Below are 7,121 nucleotides of genomic sequence, written 5' to 3' on the forward strand. Positions count from 1 at the left end.
GACTCAAAGACGAAACCCGCCAGATCACACCACACACCATTAGTGATCATACTTGGTCCTTTCGATTTCTCCTGTTTACAGAGCTGATCGAAAGTGAAAGTAATTGAAAATTCCACATTTTGAGTTGTCAACAGAACAGGAATAGAAGGGGAATCTTCCAATGGGGACAATAGTTCTGGTGACACGCCGGGAGTCCCTCACTTTGGAGGAATCTCCTCTCACTTCCTGTTTTGGCGATGGAACAGGAAGTGAAGGGAAATCACCTCAATGGGACACTGAGGACAAAAATAAAAAATAAACGGACAAGGGTTACATTTTTTTGCTAGAAAATGGCTTAGAACCTGCAAACAATATATATTTTTAAAGAAGAGACCATAAAGAATAAAATGGTGGGTTTTATCAGACTCCGGATCGATAAACATATCTACACCAGTAATTCCTTTAAGATCTTAACTGAATTCCGCGAGCCATTAGAAGATTTGTATAATGCTAAATCCTCTTTCTCCCCTTCCACAGCCGAAACATTGTTTCGAGACATACCCTTACCCCCTCTAACAGACTCTGATCAAATCTTTGGAGGAGCCCATCACGGCTGAAGAGGTCATCTCAGCTATTAAAACCCTTAAATCTCACAAAATACCCGGCCCGGACGGACTTACTACTTATATGTAAAGCGTTTTCTGTTTTTATCGCACATGAAATACGCTAATTGTACCGTGAGATGTTCTCTTTATTCTTGAATGTGATTATCTCCTGTTGCATACTGTGATCTTTTCTAGGGGTCTATTCATTGATCTGCTCCATACTTCCCGTCTTTAACCACTTCCCGCCCACCATATAGCAAAATGACGGCCAGGAAGGGGTTTCATTATCCTGACTGAGCGTCATATGACATCCAGCAGGATAAGCCATGACACACCGCATTCTGACACTCCGCATTCTGACACACCACATTCTGACACACCGCATTCTGACACTCCGCATTCTGACACATTGCATTCCGACACACCGCATTCTGACACTCCGCATTCCGACACACCGCATTCCGACACACCGCATTCTGACACACCACATTCCGACACACTGCATTCTGACACACCGCCTTCTGACACTCTGCATTCTGACACGCCGCATTCCAACACATCGCATTCCGACACTCCGCATTCCGACACTCCGCATTCCGACACTCCGCATTCCGACACTTCGCATTCCGAACACATCACATTCCGACACACCGCATTATGACACACCGCATTCTGTCACTCTGCATTCTGACACGCCGCATTCCAACACATCGCATTCCGACACTCCGCATTCCGACACTCCGCATTCCGACACTCCGCATTCCGACACTTCGCATTCCGAACACATCACATTCCGACACACCGCATTATGACACACCACATTCTGTCACTCTGCATTCTGACACGCCACATTCCAACACATCGCATTCTGACACTCCACATTCTGACACTCCACATTCTGACACACCACATCTCTGATCAAGGTAAAAAGCCTCTGATGGAGACTCTCTACCACGTGATCAGCTGTGTCCAATCACATCTGATCACAGTGTAAACAGGAAAAGCCGAGTATCGCACTGGCAGGCATGAGTAGAGGAGAGCCAATTGGCTGCTCTCCTAACAGGGCGGTCTGTGCTGATTAATTATCAGTGCAGCCCCCCAAAGATACCCACCCAGGACCACCAGGGATGCCCACCCATGGCCACCAAGTAAGCCTACTAGAGCCCACTGTAAAAAAGTCTTATATTGTTGATAAGACAAACTTACGATTGTGAGACAAATTTCCTTAATTAGTTCTGAGTCAGCATAAATCAGAATGCGTGTTTTATTGTACACACCAAAGTAGAAAAATAATACTTACACAAATAGTACAATGATAGAAAAGAATGTGTTGCTTCATATATGATTAAAGTTCTAGTATTGTTCATTTGTTTCAAAAGGTATGAAAAGAGTTCTTACAAGTTAGACCATGTGGTCTATTTTCTTAGCTTTTAGAAATGGCTGAATAACCCTTTGTATGCTGAAGAAAGTCTGTGTGCTGAGATGTATGTTGTGCCTCGAGCAGGCTGGATGAAAGAGACCTTCTTCAAGGAAACTTTTAGGTTATAAGAACTCAAAGCTTCTAAATTGGTGCCAATAGAAATATACACACCCCTTATCCTATTAACATCACCTCCCCTTTTGTTTCTCACAAGGGTGAGGGCTAAGGAGTGGACACCTGAGCTTTTCAACATCTGGTATTCTTCAGACACACAGACTACTCTCCTAATGACATGAAGTGGGGGACGGAGAGCCTTAGACTTAAAACAAAATATCAGTTACATAGGAAAATGTATTTGAAAGCAAATATAAGATTTACAATATCCATCAAAACCCTGACAGGTTTTAAAGTGGTTGTAAACCTTTACAATCAACTTTGACCTTCAGGTAAGTCTAGATTAAGGCCTACCTGTAGGTCCAAGAAATATCTCCTAAACCTACACGGTTTAGGAGACATTTGCTGGAAGACAGGCATCGATGTCTACGGCGCAGGTGCCGTAGTCAGCAGCATGCAGGCGCACAGAGCGTGCCGCAGTTAGCGGTGATATGCCACGAGTGGCGGCTCCTGTGCACAGGCGCGGGAGTGATGCCATCGTGGTTCTGAAGAATTAAAGTGCCAGAGCAGCGAGACCCACTAAGAAGATGGAGGCTCCGGACTACAGGGGACAGCGGTGACTTCGCTGGCTCCTGTGTCAGGTAAGTGGCACATAATGGACTACTATGCGATACGATGTGATGCGATGCGATGCATAGTAGTCCATTATGCTTTACCTTTGCAGGGAATCAAAGAGGAAGTAAATCCATCAGGGTTTACTTCCTCTTTAAATGTTTACTTTTTCAGTGTCAGCATTTCACCATCTGGAGATATTGTTTATTCAGAGTTGTCATACGAGAATTCATATTCTAAATAAAGTATAATAAAGCCAAATCAAATTTTAGATATTAAAAATATATCATTCCCCTCTGAAATATGAATACTAATCATATTTTCAAATATAATTCCATTCAAAACATTCATGTCTCAATCACGCAGACTTTGATTCAATAAGACCCCTTTCACACCAGGGCTTTTAAAAATAGCGCTATTAAAACGCTCATAAAACGCTCGCCATGCATCTCAATGGACTCTTTCACACCGAGGCGTTGAGATGACACGGCGTCACGCAGCATCTTTGGAGCAGCTTTTTGGCATTGAAAACGCTTCAAAAACGCTCCTCTCCATTGAAATGAATTGAAAGTGTTGTAAAAATGCCCTAAAAACGCCTATAATCCGTCCTGAGCTGTAGAAAAAGTCACATGATCTCAAAAAAATGAAACATCCAAGCAGAAAAGAGCATCTACAACAACAGGCCTGAAATTGTGGAAAGGTCACAATGATCTCCAAGCCATCAAATTACCCAAAAAATCCTAGAAAAATGTCGATTTGAAGTAAAACAAGAAATGCTTGTTTTACATAATCTCACAAACAAAAGATAAACATGCAAACAAGAAGATATCATCCACAGCAACAGGACTAGCTGTGGGGAGGTAACATGATCCCACTGAAGCGGAGGATGCTGGGAAATCAGGACATCCTGTCTGTAGAGGTGTATGGGAGCGAGGAGAAGATGGAGGTTGAAATGACAGAAAATATAGCTGAAAGAAGCAGAGCATATGAGCCTGAAGAATTCACCCGCACCTTGAGGGGCTTCCCAGAACTATGGGATCCGAAAAATGAAAACGATGCCAATAGAAACTGGAAAAATAGGACTTGGAAAATAGTGGCACAGAGGCCGATACCAGAGTGGGAAAAATGAACAAGAAACAAAAAAACAACAAACGTCAGTACCAGAACTCCCTCCCGCTCCCACTAGTCCCAAATCCCTATCCCTCTCCCACTAGTCCAAAATCCACATTCTGCTCCCACTAGTCCCAAATCCCTATCCCACACCCACTAGTCCAAATCCATAACCCTACCCCTAAACCCACTCCCACTGTTCCCATACCTCTAACCCTAACCCTAAACCCACTCGTCCCAAACCCCTAACCCTAATCCCACTCCCACTAGAACCAAATCCCTAACCTTATCCCTAATCCCACTCCCACTAGAACCAAATCCCTAACCTTATCCCTAATTCCACTCCCACTAGTCCCAAATCCCTAACCCTACCCCTAATCCCACTCCAACTGTTCCCAAACAACTAACCCTAACCCCACTCCCACTATTCGCAAAACCTTAACCCTAACCAAAAGCCCACTCCCACTAGTTCCAAATCCCTAACCCCACTCCCACTGGTCCCAAACTCCTAACCCTAATCCCACTCCCACTAGTCCTAAACCCCTAACCCTAACCCTACTCCCACTAGACCCAAATTCTTAACCCTAATCCCACTCCCACCAGTCCCAAATCCCTAACCCTACCCCTTATCCCACTTCCACTGTTCCAAAACCCCCAACACTAACCCTAATCCCACTTCCACTGTTCCCAAACCCCTAACCCTAATCCCACTTCCACTAGTCCCAAATCCCTAACCCCAATCCCACTCCCACTAGTCCCAAAACCCTAACCCCAATCCCACTCCCACTAGTCCCAAACCCCTAACCTTATTCACACTCCCACTAGTCCCAAATTCCTAACCCTACCCCTAATCCCACTATTACTGTTCCCAAACCCCTAATCCTAATCCCACTCTCACTAGTTGCAAATCCCTAACCATAATACCATTCCCACTGGTCCCAAATTCCTAACCATAATCACACTCCCACTAGTAGTGATGGACGAACTTCCGACGGGACGTTTCGCGAAAGCGAAATGCGAACGGACCCAAACGTTCGCGAAACCGAACGTTCGCCGCGGGCCCCATTGACTTCAATGGGAGGCGAACTTTGCAAACCTTCATGTCGAATTTGCGGCCACGTGGTAATTATTAGGGGGTAAAACGTAGTCCCACCATCTGGACAATGACATAATACATGTATGAGGTGAATTTGGGATCGATAACTACAAGCATTTTTATTTTATTTGGGAAATTGTTCTAACAATTCAGGACTATGGAGCTAATGAAGGCAATGGAGGAGAGGGAAGGTCAGGGACCAGGGTAGGCAAAGAAGAGGGTGCAGGAGATGATCACCAGCAGCGTGACATACCGGAATGACACATGCACCGTGATAGAGGCATCTGACAGCAGCACCGTAATACAGAGCACTGACAGCAGCACCGTGACATACAGCGCTGACAGCAGCACCGTGACATACAGCGCTGACAGCAGCACCGTGACATACAGCGCTGACAGCAGCACCGTGACATACAGCGCTGACAGCAGCACCGTGACATACAGCGCTGACAGCAGCACCGTGACATACAGCGCTGACAGCAGCACCGTGACATACAGCGCTGACAGCAGCACCGTGACATACAGCGCTGACAGCAGCACCGTGACATACAGCACTGACAGCAGCACCGTAAGCAGCCCCAGGAGGAAGTCAGCACAGCACAGGGATGGTGTGATCCCCTCATAATAAGAACCCCCAGGAGGAAGTCAGCACAGCACAGGGATAGTGTGATCCCTTCATAATAAGAACCCCCAGGAGGAAGTCAGCACAGCACAGGGATATCATAAGCAGCCCCAGTAGAAATATGACACCGCTCAACCTCTTCAAAGAGGAGGGTAGGGGCATATAGTACGGTGTGCTTTTTTGGGTCAAGGAAGTGAGCCAAATGAATTAAGAAGGTCTGTGTGCTTGATTAAAAAAATAGTTTATAGACATATACATGGTCTACTGGTCACATGTGTTGAATTCCTCCGAGATCCATGCCTCATTCATTTTTAGAAATGTGAGGTAGTTAACACTGTGGTGAGCTAGGCGAGTACGCTTATCGGTCACAATCCCCCCTGCTGCGCTGAACGTCCTTTCGGACAGGACACTGGATGAGGGGCAAGCCAACAGTTCGATTGCAAATTGGGCAAGCTCTGGCCAGAGGTCAAGCCTGCCCACCCAGTAGTCTAGGGGTTCATCACTCCTCAGAGCGTCCACATCGGCCGTTAACCCAATGTAGTCGGACACCTGACGGTCTAGGCGTTCCCTGATGCTGGATCCGGATGACACCTGTCGATGGGTCGGCTGAAAGAATGACCTCATATCCGAAGTCACCAACACATCTTCAAACCGGCCTCTTCTTGCAGGCGCTGTTGGATTGGTACCCGCAAATCCTTCTCTGGGAGTGGGAATTGCTCCTCTGCCAGCGCACGCAAAAGCAGAATGCAGCATTTCTCGAAGCAAGGCCTGGAAGTGCTGCATTCTGACAGCCCTCTGCGACGGCGGTAACATTTCCGCCATTTTGTGTTTGTACCGGGGGTCTAAGTACGTTGCCACCCAGTACTGGTCCTTGACCCTCATGCTTTTTATACGGGGGTCCCTATTAAAACACTGGAGCATGAAGGCCCCCATTTGCACTAAAGTGGAAGCGGTGTGGTGGCCTGGCTCCTGCTCATCATCCAGGATAATGTCGTCCTCTTCATTCTCCTCTCCCCATCCTCGCACAACAGGGATCCCAGAAAGGTTTAAAGCATGCTCTTCTTGCTCCTGCTCATCCGCCCCGGCACCATCCTCCTCTGACTCCTCATCAGACTCCTGTTGTTGACTTGTCTCAGATAGAGTAGCCCCCCCTGGGAATTCATCCAGCATTGCGACTTCCTCATCTTCCCGCTCCTGCTCCTCCACAGCCTGATCAATGACACGACGCAATGCACGCTCCAGAAAGAAGGCATAAGGTACCATGTCACTGATGGCGCCATGGCTGCGACTGACCAGTTTGGTGATCTCCTCAAATGGCCGCAGAAGTCTGCATGTGTCGCGCATGAGCAGCCACTGGCGCGGTGAAAAAAAACCCAGCTCCCCAGAACCGTTTCTTTCGCAGAGTTCATACAGGTAGACGTTAACTGCACGTTTCTGCTGGAGCAGCCTATCAAGCATATAGAAGGTTGAGTTCCATCGCGTCGGGCAATCGCAAATAAGACGTCTGACCGGCAGATGGTGTCGCCGCTGAATGTCAGCAAGGCGAGCCATGGCCGTGTAAGA

Source organism: Lithobates pipiens, unplaced genomic scaffold (assembly GCF_037356315.1).
Source record: "Lithobates pipiens isolate NorthernLeopardFrog02 unplaced genomic scaffold, aLitPip1_a1.2 Scaffold_41, whole genome shotgun sequence".
NCBI classification, from domain to species: domain Eukaryota; kingdom Metazoa; phylum Chordata; class Amphibia; order Anura; family Ranidae; genus Lithobates; species Lithobates pipiens.